Source organism: Lissotriton vulgaris, chromosome 1_2 (assembly GCF_964263255.1).
Source record: "Lissotriton vulgaris chromosome 1_2, aLisVul1.2, whole genome shotgun sequence".
Lineage (NCBI taxonomy): Eukaryota > Metazoa > Chordata > Amphibia > Caudata > Salamandridae > Lissotriton > Lissotriton vulgaris.
In genome coordinates, this window is record NC_141686.1 from 259,166,209 (window position 1) to 259,181,726 (window position 15,518).

Sequence of the window (15,518 nt, forward strand, 5' to 3'; positions counted from 1 at the left end):
CCAATCCCGGTTCCGAAGGAGGGGCAACCGATCCCCGTTGTAGTCACCCCCGTGAACGGGGAAGATATGCCTCCCGAGTTGGCTGCACAACTGGCAGCGTGGTTGGGAAAAGATAGTGAGGGCACCACGGCGGATGACGCCAGGGCAGTAATGAGGCAATTGCGAGAATCTAGAGAAGCTGCGAAGGCACCATCTTCTGTTCCCCCACAGGTTCCGGTGGGTGAGACCGCAGTGGGCACGAGTTCGGCAGCAATTACAGCTTCTAGTTCAGGTAAGCGGCTACTGCCGATTGCGGGGGAGGGGTCTGTACCCTCACGAAGGGAGAAAGTGGCCCAGCATGTTCCACTCGAAGTTAAGGAAAAGATTTGGGCTGATAAGTATGTGAACATGTTTTCTTTGCTTACCGACCATTACGAGATCGAACATGTGAAGGGGCAAAAAGAGCTTCTGCATCCGAGTGTTTGGCGCGCCAAAATGGCCGCCTTTAATGTTGATGAGAACATAGGTAACTGGGGCAGAGCGTTTGGCATTTTCACCTCAATTATGGGGGAACGAAGGCCTGAGTTGTTGCCCGAGTTGCCCATATATCAGACACGTATCATGGAGTATTCTCAATCATACGAGGGCAATCAGTGGTTTTGCTATGACAATGTTTTTAGGAAGGCCAAAGAGCACGACCCAGCTCTAACCTGGGATTGTTATGACTCCATTTCTTGGCAAAAAATGGAGAATTCAGGCATGTTAAAGGTACCATTGTCGGGGGGTAACGGGGGTGAGTCTTCCCGCCAATCCTCTGGGACACCCTTTCGGACGGGTGCAGGTAACGAGCATCACTCGAAGTCGAGTGGCAACGCAGGTAAAAAGGGGATTTGTTGGAATTTTAACAGGGGAAAATGTACAAGGCCCCAGGGGTCATGCAAGTTTAGACACGAATGTGGGGGTTGTGGACAGTCCTCCCATCCCGAGACCATGTGCAGAGCCAAAACGGGTGATAACGGTGGTAGGGGAAGCGCCAAACAGGTCTGAAATAGTCCGAGGGGCGCCTTTACCTACCCCGGTTGATACCATGGCAATGATTCCTTGGCTCAATGAATACCCGGATCATGTCTCCGCAGGGGTGTTGCGAGACGGGTTTTCATATGGTTTCCGCATTCCAGTGGGGGATTTTCAGGGTAAAACAAGTTGTAAGAACCAATTGTCGGTCCTGCAGCATACGGCGGTGGTACAGGTAAAGATTGGGAAAGAGGTGACTCGAGGGCGGGTTGCCGGTCCATTCGATTTACCACCGGTTGCTAACTTTGTTTGTTCCCCCTTAGGGGTGGTCCCCAAGAAGGACCCGGGTGAGTTTAGGCTAATACATAATTTGTCAGCCCCACGAGGTCTTTCCGTGAATGATGCGATAGACCCGGAAGTGTGTTCGGTGCGGTACGCGTCTTTCGATGAGGCCGTCGCCATGTTGAATCGCCTGGGGCCCGGGGCGCTGATGGCAAAATCAGACATCGAGTCAGCGTTCCGGTTGCTCCCGGTACACCCAGACGATCAGCGTCTCCTTGGTTTCATGTTTCAGGGTCGCTATAACATGGATACATGTATGCCAATGGGATGCTCTATATCTTGTGCTTATTTTGAAAAGTTCAGTTGTTTTCTGCAATGGGTATTCACAAGAAAGACGGGTTTTCAGCATGTTATGCATTATCTCGATGACTTTCTGTTCCTGGGGGCAGCCGGGGATACAGAATGTGGACAGGCTTTAAAAGAATTTTGTGGCTTAATGAATCATTTTGGTGTGCCATTGGCACCAGGTAAGACTGTGGGTCCCTCGACTTCACTCGAGTTTCTTGGGATAGAGCTCGACTCGGAGGAGGGTTGTTTTCGGTTACCCAAAGAAAAGGTGGTAAAATTCAGGGCCTCCCTTGAAACATGTATTCGAGAGACTAAGGTAAACTTGCATCAATTGCAGCAAACGGTGGGCCAGTTGAATTTTGCCCTTAGAGTAATGCCAATGGCCCGCCCCTTTTCCCGCTCGATTGCACAAGCCATGGTTGGTCTTAAGGAGGGACACCACCGCACGAGGCTCTCGGCAGAGATTCGCCAGGACATGCGCATTTGGTTGGCATTCCTGGCGGATTTCAATGGTCGAATTGTCTGGAACAAGCCGGCGGTGTCCTCCGAGGAGCTGGGGCTGTGGACAGATTCGGCGGGGAGTATAGGTTTTGGCACCATATTCGGTACGCAATGGTCGGCTCAAAAATGGCCGTCATGGTGGCACGAGTGCGGGCTGACGAGTAACATTGCTTTTCTCGAACTCTTCCCTATTTTGGTGGCCCTGAAAACATGGCCTGAGGGGTTCCGGGATCACTCTGTGGTGTTCTGGTCTGATAACATGACCGTGGTTGAGTGTATCAATAGTCAGGCAGCACGTTGCAAATGGATTCTGAGACTGCTCAAAGAAATTGTGTTATTGTGTATGCAGTTGAATGTGCTCTTTAGGGCAAGACATGTCCCGGGGGTGCTGAACCAAGCGGCTGATGCGCTTTCTCGTTTCCGTATGCAGGCCTTCTGGGGTTTTCTGCCCACAGCGGACCCGGTGGCGGCACCCTTTCCCGAAGCTCTCTGGTCTCTCGGTGCCCCGAACTACAAAACCTCGTGGGAGAGAGTTTAGCACCCAGGACAAGGAAGGCATATGAAGGGGCGTTCCGTTCCTATTGGTCCTTTTTGGGTTCTGCTAGGGGGGAGCTTTGGGGCCAGGAAGAGCTTGTCGTAAAATTTTTGCTGTCTTTACATCATGCAGGCAAATCAGTAGCTATGGCCCAGAGGCATCGGGCCGCCATTTCCTTTATGGCAAGGGCTCATGGGATCCAGGACCCGACAGCGTCTTTTGTGGTGCAGAAAGCGCTACGTGGGTGGCAACGCCTTGAGGGTCGCAGAGTAGATGAGAGGCACCCGATAGGTCTGGATAGGTTGGCCCTGTTATTATCCGTACTCCCTGCGACATGTTCATCCCAGTATGAAGCAGTGTTATTCCGGGCCGCTTTTGCGTTAGCATTCCATGGGGCGATGCGGGTAAGCGAACTGGTGGCGAAGAACAAGCAGGATACGGTGGGGGGACTGTGCCGTGAGCACATTCAGGTTAAGGGGGAGACGATGACTGTCTCGTTTGTCAGGTCCAAGGCCGATCAGGGTGCGATTGGGGATTGCGTAGTCATACATAGGATTCCCGGATCTCCCATGTGCCCTGTTGTTTGCGTAGAGGAATATTTAGCGCAGAGGGTGGCATCATGGGGGGGGACCTTGTTGAGACACGCTGACGCCACCCCACTGACGAGGTTTCAGTTCCAGCGGGTGCTTACAATGGCAATTTCGGCCGCGGGCTTGAACCCCGGCGAGTTTGGGACCCATTCCTTTCGGATAGGGGCTGCTACTGAGGCTACAGCCAGGGGTCTGAGTGTAGAAAAAGTGAAACGTTTGGGGCGTTGGTCCTCGAATTGTTACAAAAGGTATGTGCGGTTGCACATGTTGTGAAGCTGCTATCATGTACTCACGCTTCTTGTTTTTGTTTGGTTTACAGTTTCGCAAGCTTACGAGGCGGGGCGGACTGTGCAGTCGACCCGACACCTGGGAACCAGCGGTCAAACATCACTGGCTGCGGAAAAAGTGGTGTGGGTCGTGGGCCACTCATACGTGAGGCGTGCCGCGGACGTATTCAAAGCAGGTGACATGATTCACATGGCTGGGGAATACGGGTACAGGGTGACCTTCTACGGAAGGGGCGGGCTCTGTATTGACCAGTTTCAGTCCTTTCTCGAGGGTTTGTTAGGGCGGACAAGGTCACCGCCATCTATAATCATAGTCCATCTTGGGGGCAACGATTTGGTGACCACTGGTAGACGACTTCTTCTCGAGGCGATACTTTCCACAGTAAGTTGGTTGGCGAGAAGGGTTCCAGGGTGCACAATTGCATGGTCCCATATGATTCCACGTAAAGTGTGGCGGGGGGCGAATTCGGTTTCTGCTATAAATCATTCAGTGAAGAAAGTCAATAACAAATTGGGTAGATTGTTTCGTTCGAGTGCATTGCATTCTATTCCTCATGGTTGTATCAAGGGGGACAGTATGTATTTGGGGGATGGGGTCCATTTGTCCCGGGTGGGGAATGAGTTACTCATAGGAGACTTCATAGCTTGGCTAAAGAGTTTAAAGCATGACCTTTAGGCAGGAGTTTTTTGTGGGGGGTCCGGATAGCCGGTCAACTATCCGGCCTGTAGCGGTAAGGTCATGATCGGTGAGCAGTAATTGGAAGATCCCTATGGGGGGGCGTCACCCATTACGGATGGGAGCGCCCGGGGGAGGTGGCCATTGGCCCCTCAACGGGGAGGCGGTCCCTTCTAAGGATGGGCCGCCGAAAGGAAAGGGAAGGCGGTCAAGGCCCCTTCCGGGATAGGAGGGGCTACGGGCCCCTCCTGGGAATTTCCCGGGGCCAGGACACCTGCGACGGCAGATGTGGTAAGTTGTGTGGGGTGGGGAGGGGGTTTACGCTACCTTCTAGACACCTCACACGAGTCCTCGGACGACCATTAAATGGCGTCGAGTTCATTGGGGCCATCGTCAAGTCAAGGGAAATTGGTAGATGCACATGAGGTACAGCCTCTGTGCGGTCGCCCCTCGCAAGTGGGGGGGGTAATTCTGGTTTAGGGATCTGACACCGGTTACGACCTTGCCGTTGGCCCTCAACGTTAGGATGTACAATTTCAAGTTAAAATGTTTTGTAGGATGTTAGTTCGGCTAGGAGAACCTTTGTATTAGAAATATGTTAAGGTTAGCCAAACATCGAAATGTGGAAATGAAATTGTACATAATCTGAAACTGTTATTTTAATGTTTTGATTTTGTTTCATATTTTAATAAATACGGCCGGGAGGGTCACTCCCTCCCGCCTTCCAAAAAGTTCAGAACTGTTTCCGGTTTCCCATCCTTGGGGATTGTGTCGAGAGGGGGTGGCGGGTATCTCAGCCATATGGAAAGGGGCGACCACTCGGTCCCCCCGAACGTATGGTGGAGTACCCCGATCCCCCCGGGAGGCCATCTTGGGCGGGAGGCGAGTCTCGGCTGGTATGCCCGAAGCGGCGTAGCCGGGGCGCGCGTTTTCCCGCCCTGGAGTGGGTTGTCCTAGACACTGAAGCCGCCAACCACGTCCCCGGAGGCGGGCGGAGGCGGGTTTACGCCCGCCCGAAGACGGATAAAAGGAGCAACAAGCCAAGAAAGCATCCTCTTGTTCCTGTGCTCTGAAGCTGCACCTCCCGCTGCACGTGAGCTCGAGACGGAACGAAGAGCCAATTTTGACCCACCCACCAGCCCCTGAAGACAGCAAGTGGTTTTGAAATAAGTTTTTATGTGGTAACTCTATTTCTTACAGGTTGTGATGATCGAAGTGTTATTTGAGTATGCAATAAAGTGAATGATTCTTTACAGTATGTTTTTTCGAATAAAGTATTTTTGCACTAGTGTTGATCAGTAATCATACGTGAAGGAGTTATGGTTGTTTTTTAATTAGTAATTCTAGTTAATTGTCGTATTTATTTTGGTCGGGCGGTAAGGTCATGATCGGTGAGCAGTAATTGGAAGATCCCTATGGGGGGGCGTCACCCGTTACGGATGGGAGCGCCCGGGGGAGGTGGCCATTGGCCCCTCAACGGGGAGGCGGTCCCTTCTAAGGATGGGACGCCGAAAGGAAAGGGAAGGCGGTCAAGGCCCCTTCCGGGATAGGAGGGGCTACGGGCCCCTCCTGGGAATTTCCCGGGGCCAGGACACCTGCGACGGCAGATGTGGTAAGTTGTGTGGGGTGGGGAGGGGGTTTACGCTACCTTCTAGACACCTCACACGAGTCCTCGGATGACCATTAAATGGCGTCGAGTTCATTGGGGCCCCCGTCAAGTCAAGGGAAATTGATAGATGCACATGAGGTACAGCCTCTGTGCGGTCGCCCCTCGCAAGTGGGGGGGGGTAATTCTGGTTTAGGGATCTGACACCGGTTACGACCTTGCCGTTGGCCCTTAACGTTAGGATGTACAATTTCAAGTTAAAATGTTTTGTAGGATGTTAGTTCGGCTAGGAGAACCTTTGTATTAGAAATATGTTAAGGTTAGCCAAACATCGAAATGTGGAAATGAAATTGTACATAATATGAAACTGTTATTTTAATGTTTTGATTTTGTTTCATATTTTAATAAATACGGCCGGGAGGGTCACTCCCTCCCGCCTTCCAAAAAGTTCAGAACTGTTTCCGGTTTCCCATCCTTGGGGATTGTGTCGAGAGGGGGTGGCGGGTATCTCAGCCATATCCTGTTTGTTGTTTATTCCTTGCTTTCCTTTCCCGTTTTTTTTGTCGCTTCGTTAAAGAAGTTGTTTTGTTTGGAGTTGTTATGTTCACTGCTGGACTTATTTCTGCCCTGTTCCTCCCTTTAGATGTATCCATTTCTGTGATCTTAAGGATATTATGGTCCGTAATTTTTTGGGTTAAATTTACTATTTCTGGACTGTTAGCGTGGATGTGATCGATAATTTTCCTGGTTGAATTTTCATTGGAGAAATGTAGATCTGATTTTCTTACAGCCAGTATTTGTTCTAGTAAATTGGGAAGGAGATTTAATTTGTCTATGTTTGGTCCGCAGGTGCAGGGACTCTGTTCCAGCGTATACTTTGATTGAGCTGTTATTATTAGATTATTTAGTTTATCCAATTTATTGTCGATCCCCGCAATGTAGTGGGCTATGGTGTTCATTAATTCAACTTGGATATCCATTTTGTTGGATTGCCAGTTTAAAGCCTTTACTGTTGATTGAAGTGTTTCTATTGTAGAGAGAAACAACCCTGAGTTGCTTACTCTAGTACTCTGTTCGTAATTCTGATTGAATGGCAAATCTGCTCCTTCTTGGGGAAGTGAGGAGTTGCCTGGTTTTGGAGTAACAGTTCTTCCATCTCTGGGATTTTCCACTGTTTTTCCTTTGCTTTGCAGTTGGGTAAACTGCCCGTCCTCGTTTGTGTTGTCTAGTTTCTTTTCTAAGATTTCTTCCCTTTTGTAGTTGATTATACTTGTGTTTTGCCGCTTTTCCTTGTTTATTGTTGGGCTTGGTATGAGGCTTGGTGTGGGGCTTGATGATTTTGTTTCCCCCATATTTTTTTCCCCTTTATTTTTAGTTGTGTCTTGCGTTAATTCGTTATTTGGTGTTGGACTGGATGTGAAATTTAATAGCTTCAGCCAAGATGTTTCTGAAGTGTTCTGACTGGTCAATTCCATTTGGGTTGTGTTTTGTTTCCTGTGTATCTGGGCTTTAAATATCTGGGGCTCTTTGTTAAATAATTTCTGTGTTTGTGGTACTATCGGGGGATTTTATGAATTGGTTTCTGAGAATTTTTCAAAGAAAGTTAATGCCACTATTGGTGTTTTGAGTTCTGCATTAGATGCTGATTTTTCTGTGCACGTCAATACTTCCTTCGTCCTCATACTATCTAGATCGGTCTCTATTGCGGTTCCGGTTGCCTGTGTTTTACTCAAATCCAGGGCAGAAATGTCTCTTGTACTGCGTTTTTGCTGCAGGGAGGTTTCCTGGTCGAGACCTTCTCCAAGTTCGTCCTGCATATGGGCCATTGCTGTTAATTCATCTTGGTAACTATTTCGGCCAGGTGAGCTAGTTGAATTCGCCCAAAGTACCTGGGGAGTTAGTTTCATGAGTATTGATGTTAGGCCTTTGTTGCAGGAGACCTTCTCGGGGGTTAAAGGTGTAGGTAGACCCGGAAGAGATTGTTGGGTCGTAAGGAGAGTGGCTCCTGGATTTTTCAAAAAGAAAAAAGCTTTGTTTGCCTCTAGTCTCTCTCTCTCGCCCTGCTTTTTTCTGAACATAGATGCAATTGGAGAGATAAGTTGGGTGGATAGCACTCTTGTTAGCCCTTTTTTTGTGTCCGTTTCCTTTGGTGATGTTTTTTCCTGATTTGCTTTGCACTGGTCAACTGGTGGGGATTTCTTTGCCTTTGGGGTCCGTTTTTTTTGCTTTGGTGACCTCCTTACCCAGCCTGATCTCATCCTTTAAGGGCTGTCTGGATGATTTTCTAATATCCTTGATGCCCGGTGTCTGTACCACCTGTTCCACCTGCACCACACCAGCCTTTGCCTCCGACTCCGCTCTATGCCTCTGACTCCACTCTTTTCCACTCTCCCTCCCAAGCCTGTCTGCCCCCACTAGGTAGTAACAGCTGCAGTCCGGGAGGATGGTGAGATGTGACTGCAATGTGAAGTCTAAGTTGCCGGAGTGTGCTAGAGCCTGGTGAAACACAGTGCCTCTTTAATGGCAATAGCGTTGAGAATATGATGAGATTGTAATGAGGCAGGGGTAGTGGAGAAGAAATCATGCAAGATGTAGCAGTTAGTAGTTAGTAGATAGTGGGAAGTTTCAGCGTCGCTTTAAATGGTTTTCCACTGTTGGTGTGATACGGCGCTTATCCAGCGGTTGATTACCCCCTTTACGCTCGCTGTACAGTGTTATGCCTCCCTCCTGGCGAATGTTATCCACGTACAATGGGCGGCAGTATAAGTTGACCTGGCGATGTGGGAAGTTGGGGCTTGGCTGGATCCTTGATGCCCGCCTCCAGCCTCTGCCCTTACAGCCCTTACAGCCTCAGTTCTCCTACTTCCGGCAGCCACCCTCCACCACCAGTGCCTGCCTGCAGCTTGCAGCCCCCCCAATGCCCCAGAGCTGCCTGAGCGGCGGTCCGGGGGTAATTGGCACCGCTACTATGCAGACATTGTCTAAGTTGTATTGAGGTGCCGTCCGTATTCTATCTTTAACATGTATGATGCAGTTAAAATCACATAAGAGAAAAAAGGCTTCTGTGCCCGTAATGAAGAATTTGTTTAGAGGGAAAAGTTCTTCCCTCTCACTTTTATCTGGTGATGCATACACTTTACAAATCTTAAGGGTTGTATCATACATTTTAGCAGTTATAATCATGGCTCTACCTGCATGTATCACAGTTTCTTACAATATTTGTATATTATTGTTTTTACATAATTTAGCTATACCATGATTTTGGTTCCCTCCACCTGACCATGCGGAAGGGCCTATGGTCCATAGTTTACTTTCTTCAGAGTAATAATTTGTTTGGTTTAATGAACATTCGAGGAGACATACAAAGTCAGCATTTAACTGCTAACAATAGTCTATTACTGTTAGCCTTTTGAGGCGTTGGTTTAAACCTCTCACATTTTTGGGCATATCCACAAGAACTGTTGCTATGCATCGTTGACAGTGATTAGTGTAAATGTTTTTACCGCTGCCTAATGCCAAAAACGATGTGTTTGCGATGGATTTACAATACAGCAATATGTTTTATTAGGAACAGCAAGCGGCTGTAAAAATTACTGCTAACGCGGGCGACAAGACACAAAAAAAATAGCCGCAAACGTGAAAAAAGTGACGCTTGGCAAATTAACGGCAAGAAAACTTGTGCTAGCCGGACGTACGTCATAGATTTGCATCTAATGAGAAACAAAGCAGTAAAGAATGCCACTAAGGACCCAAAAAACAATAGCCCTGCAAGCAGAATGGTGGAACCAGGACCAAGTACTGCACGGGACAAGAGCACCCTCAGCTCCTTGTTGTATGGCGTTTTAGATTCCAAATGGATTTTCCAAATTCATGCCCTTATATAGGTATAATTCATGTTGCCCTTGTATAGGCATAGAAATCAAACCCTTATTTAGGCAGAGCCCATGCTACCCAAATGCAGGCATGGCTACTTCCATCCGGAAATCGAGTCCCGAGACAGAGATACCAGACCTCCTTCATTCTAAGGTGTGGAGCTGATTAGAACCTAGAGAAACCTTTGGTAGATTCTTGACAAAACTAAAACCTATGCTAAAGATCATACTTACTTCTTCCCACGTACTAGACTTAGGTTGGGTACATTGGGAGTCCGCCTCCCTCTGTTACGTTCTGAGGCCACCGAAGTCATCTGCGGCGTCCCACAAGGATCCTCACTCAGCCCCACCCTCTTCAACATCTACATGAGCCCTCTCGCAGCCATCGCACGTCAACACAACCTCAACATCATCTCCTACGCCGACGACACCCAGCTGATCCTCTCCCTCACCAACAACCCCGCCGCCGCCAGATCCAGCCTCCAGGAGGGCATGAAAGACGTCGTGGAATGGATGAAGCTCAGCTGTCTGAAACTGAACTCAGACAAGACAGAAGTCCTCATCCTGGGACCATCCCCCTCTGCTTGGGATGACTCCTGGTGGCCCCCGGCACTGGGCACCGCACCCAAGCCTACAGACCACGCACGCAACCTGGGCTTCATCCTGGACTCCTCGCTCACGATGACCAAGCAAATCAATGTCGTCTCATCAACTTGCTTCAACACCCTGCGCATGCTCCATAAGATCTTCCGATGGATCACCACTGAAACCAGGAAGACTGTCACCCAGGCCCTCGTCACCAGCCGCCTGGACTACGGGAACACCCTCTACGCCGGAACCACTGCCAAACTTCAGAAAAGACTCCAATGCATACAGAACGTGTCTGCACGACTCATCATGGACGTCCCCCGCCACAGCCACATCTCCGCCCACCTGAGAGACCTGCACTGGCTCCCCGTCAACAAGAGGATCACGTTCAGACTCTTCACCAACGCACACAAGGCCCTCTACCACATGGGCCTGAAGTACCTCAACAGCCGCCTCACTTTCCACACACCCACCTGCCAGCTCCGCTCCGCCAGCCTCGCCCTCGCCTCCGTTCCACGCATTCGAAAAACCACCGCTGGTAGAAGGTCCCTCTCCTACCTGGCGGCCAAAACGTGGAACTCCCTCCCAACCCACCTGCGGCTGACCCAGAACCATCTCTCCTTCAGGAAACAATTCAAGACCTGGCTGTTCGAAAAGTAGATCCAGCCGCTGTAGCTTTAAACTTTTCAGGTTTCCAAGAAACTGACGATGATGCTGTAAGCATTCCTGTAAATTAGAGGAGAGCCATCACTATAAAATTTATAAAAAATGGCCTAACATCGAGAGGTGGTAGGATAGTTTTTGTGATAGATGCACATGAATATCACAAGGCAGAGGTATTCTACTCATGGATAATCTTCACATTTCAAACAGGTCTCAACAATAGTATTAGCTAATATTGAAAGGTGAAGCAGCATCCGTGGTGATCCGCCAAAAATTAAGGGAATTTGATGTAACTGAGCAACCTCAAGAACTAGCCAGAATAATTGAAAAATCCTATGAAGAATTAGGTAGTACACCTACTTGCCAGTCCCTAAACCTTCCCTTAACTTCATATTAGTCACCCCTATGGTAGGCCCAAGGGCCGGGTGCATTGTAAGCATAAGGTAGCACAAGCCTGATGTGTGTGGCATGTCCTAATAGTGAATTACAGCCATTTTCGTTTTTCACTATTGTAAGGCTACCTGTTCTCATAGGCCAGAATGGGCTGCTGGAATTATTACACTCTATAATCCCAGCAGGCTCAGGGAACATGGTGGAAGATCAAGTTTAGTATGCCTGAACTCAGAATAATAAAATACTTCTTTTAGTAAAGGTATTTTAATATCCTGTGTTTGCAAATGCTAATTTTAAAAAGTTCGCATTTGCTTGCCTAACCATTTCAGCCCGCCTCTGCCAGGATGTGTATCTGCTGTCTGGGTTTTGTGAGTGACAGGGCTGGGGATGACAGGTGGTGAATAGAGGGATTACACCAGGATGTGTGAAGGGAGTGCCCCTTGACTCTGAATAGGACTGTGCTCTGCCATCAAAATGCTGGCTCCACCTCCTGGGGAGCGACTGATGACTCTGCCCTGCACCTTTTCCAGGAAGACGGAAGACTATCAACAAAGTGCTCTTGACTACACTTGTCCTCTCAATGCTGGCTCCACCTCCTGGGGAGCGTCTGCTGTCCCTGCCCCTCACCCTGAAAGAAGAAACCAGGAACAGCAAAACAAAGTGCTCAGAGACTGAAATGGACTATGCAAAGGCCCCCCTGGCCTGAAAAGACAAAAGAAACTGACTATGAATTTAGGAGCCCTGCTCCTAACAAAGCAGATCCTGCTTGTGAACCAAGACAACCCCTCTGCCTGAGGAGAAGGAACCAAGGAAGCTGAAGGAGAGAGACTGTCCCTATCCTGGGGGACTGGCCTGCAGTGGGAACCTTGCTGTCAAAGGAGAGGAAGAAATCCTGAAAGACTTTGCTTTTTATTTACTACAAAAACTTGTGCTTCACAGCTCATCTCCAAGGGCCTGAAAGGGAGCTGGGCCCCTGACCTGAGTCCCAGGAACATTGGACTCTGCCCGCCTGCATCTGAGCCGTGAAGAAACTGCTGACACTCTATCCCCTGCTGCTGGAGCCACCACCAGTGCTTCCTGTACCCTGGGACTGCTGCGAGGCCGTCCTGTGCCTGCCCGCCCAGTGTGACCCGCTCTGACCACGAGCCGTTTTCACACTGTGAAGCTGGGCTGCCCACACCCGCCTCTCCCTCCAGAAGGACGCCCTGATTTGCCTGCTCTAGCCCCACTGGGGGGGAAAACTCAAGAGATTCGCCCTTTGCCTATGGAGACGCACGTACGCCGCAGCGTATCCTCTCCCTGGCATCGCGTTATCGCCAGAAGAAGCATTTCCCCGCTCAGACTCGCCCCGACTGAAATACGCGTCGCATGCCAGAAGCGTATCATCGGCGTACTACCTGCGTGAAACCAGCCTGAAGTCCGTGGCGTACGCCTGAAGCGTACCTACGTTGCCGCACCCCTTGCCCAAGGCTGTGCCGCCCCACTGAAGTCCGTGGCGTACGCTTGAAGCACACCAACTTGTCCGCTCATTGCACCGGCCGCGCCGCACCAGAGAGAGCCGCGCTGTACGCTGCGTACAGGCTGCCTCCGTGCCGCATTGCCGCCTCGGGAGAGAAGATCGAATAACTGCCAAGAACGCCTACGCTGGCCTCATCGCGCCTACCAGCTGCCCACATACAAAGGTACTGTAACGCTGCATCCTGCTCTGTGCGCACCGGACTCTAGAGTCCCTCGTGGCCGACCCCTTTATTCTGTGCCATTTAACCCCGCCACATCCCGCACAATCAGTACGCTGCGCATGAGTACAGAAGAGACGCTTTGCTAAAAAAGAAAAACGCACAGAAGCGCCTAAAATTAATTACTTGCATTTTTAACTTGTTATTCACGATCGAAAGACACTTTTTGAAAGAAAACAAATATCCTTAAGTTTAAGAAAGTATTGTGGGCATTTTAAACAAAACGTGATTCATGATCCAAAGACACTTTTGACAGAAAGCACCTGTTCCAATTTAAAGAAAAGTATTGTATGCATCCTAAACCCAATGTTATTTAGGGTCTTGGGATAATCCTGCAAATCTATTATTTTTATATAAAGTACCAGTATTTTTTATACAAACTAGAGCCTGGTGTCCATTTGTGGTGGGTCATTATTCTTACTGTATGTGGTCATAAATGCTTAACTGACTTAGCGCCCTGAAGCTTAGCCTTGACTGCTCACGCCTTGCAACCTAAAGGGTGAGCAGGGGTTATTCTACAAAGGTAGTTCCCTTGCCCTGACTAGAGGAGAGGGTCCCTGTTTGTCCCAAGTGTACACCTGTGCCAACCAGTGACCCCCAATTCTAACAGGGGCGCAGTGACCATTGAGTTACCCTGGGGTGCAGTGACCATTGTATTACACCGGGGCGCAGTGACCATTTTATTACACCGGGACGCAGTGACCATTGTATTACATGTCGAGTCCTAGGACTGGCTGCGCAGCGCAGGTAGCAGGGGCACGCAATCAAGGACTCATTAGGACACGCTGTTACTCTCCGCGTGGTCCGGACTAACTCCGTGGCCACGCCTTTCTTTATTTAAAGCCTACGCGACCGTGACGTATCACGGTCGCGCTAACGCACTGCTGCGTACGTGACAACTCTCCCGCACGCATGCGGCTTCTACAACATTACATCCCTTTCAACCTTTATTAAGTTCGAAATTCAAAAATCAAACAGGCTACTAACCCGCCATAAGAGTCTTGGCAGTTCAAACAGTTATAAACGACATCAGGCATGATTAGAACAAAAGTCAAAATGGCCGGCAGGCCTGTTACCAGTTCATGTCGCGGATACCGCCATCTCAGCCCATAGCAAAGTCCGCTAGTTGCGAGGAGGGTGCGGGGTTTCTTCTCAGTCCGTAGCCCGCGGCCTCTCCCCGGAACAGGACCCTCCGTGGGGCACTCACTCGGACCGGGACAGGCGATGACTCACCACCGGGCGTTCGGAGGCTCTCGGTGTCAGCTATCCCCGGGCTTGGAGGGCTTGCCTCTGCTCTCTCTCCTGAGCTTCTTGGCACCGCCGACGGTGCTGGGATGTCAGATGTGGAAGGGCTCAGCTCTGCTGGGTCTTGTTCTTGGCTGGGGCGATCTCCGGCCGGAGCAGTTGCTCGCTTGAAGAACGACACGTTCCGGGTGACACTTTCGCCGTCCCTCTGGGCGGTTACCATCGTGCCAGACCGACGTGTGACAGTCCATGGATGGGGCTCAAAGGGGAGCCGGAACTTGCTTCCCGGGAAGCGGTCTCGTACATAGACCCAGGCTCGCTCCTCGATCGGGGAGTTCTTGCTCCTGCGCCTGAAACTGGCATATTTGTTTGAGCGCCTCCGATTGTCTTGGGCCAGTTGTGGGTTTGCTCTCGTGGGAGTCCAGGTGCGGTGGTGAGGAAAAGTGTCTCGGACTATTCGGCCCATGGTGGAGTGCCCCGGGGCCGCGGTGGTGGTGCGGTGGGGCCTCAGCCTGTATTCGCGTAGGAAGGTGTACAGGGCCCTCTCGACCGGTGTCTCCTCTGCCTGAGCAATTCGTATCACTTTATTCAGGGTCCTCATAAATCGCTCCACTTCTCTGTTGGCCTGGGGCCATCTGGGGGTGATTTTCCTGTGATGAATCCCCCATTCATGGAGATAGTCCGCAAACTCCTGGCTTTGAAACGGGGGCCCGTTGTCCGTCTTCATTTGCTCAAAAATTCCGTGTGTGGCGATTACCTTCTCTAGTTTGGTGATCACTTCCTTGGCGGTCAGCGACGATATGATCTCGACTTCAGGGTATCTTGTAAGGTCGTCGATGATGACGAGCATGTGGCGGCCGTCTGGAAGGTGACCAAAATCGACACTCACTCGCTCCCAGGGTTTTGTCGGTTCGTCCTCGGTGATGATTGGTGCCGGGGTATCCGATGGGCCTGCTGCCTGGCACCAGTGGCATGCTTTCACCCACTGCTCAACCTTCTCATCCATTCCAGGGAACCAGACTTTTGCCCAGAGCCTGCTCTTTGTTTTCACAATCCCTTGGTGGCCATGGTGGGCAAGTTCCACGGCCTGTTGTGACAGACTTGCCGGCATAACAATTCTGGGTCCACGAAGGAGACATCCCTGGGTGTCCACTGATAGTTCGTCTTTCACTCTGAGGATTGCCTCGAGGACTCCCCGTGCCT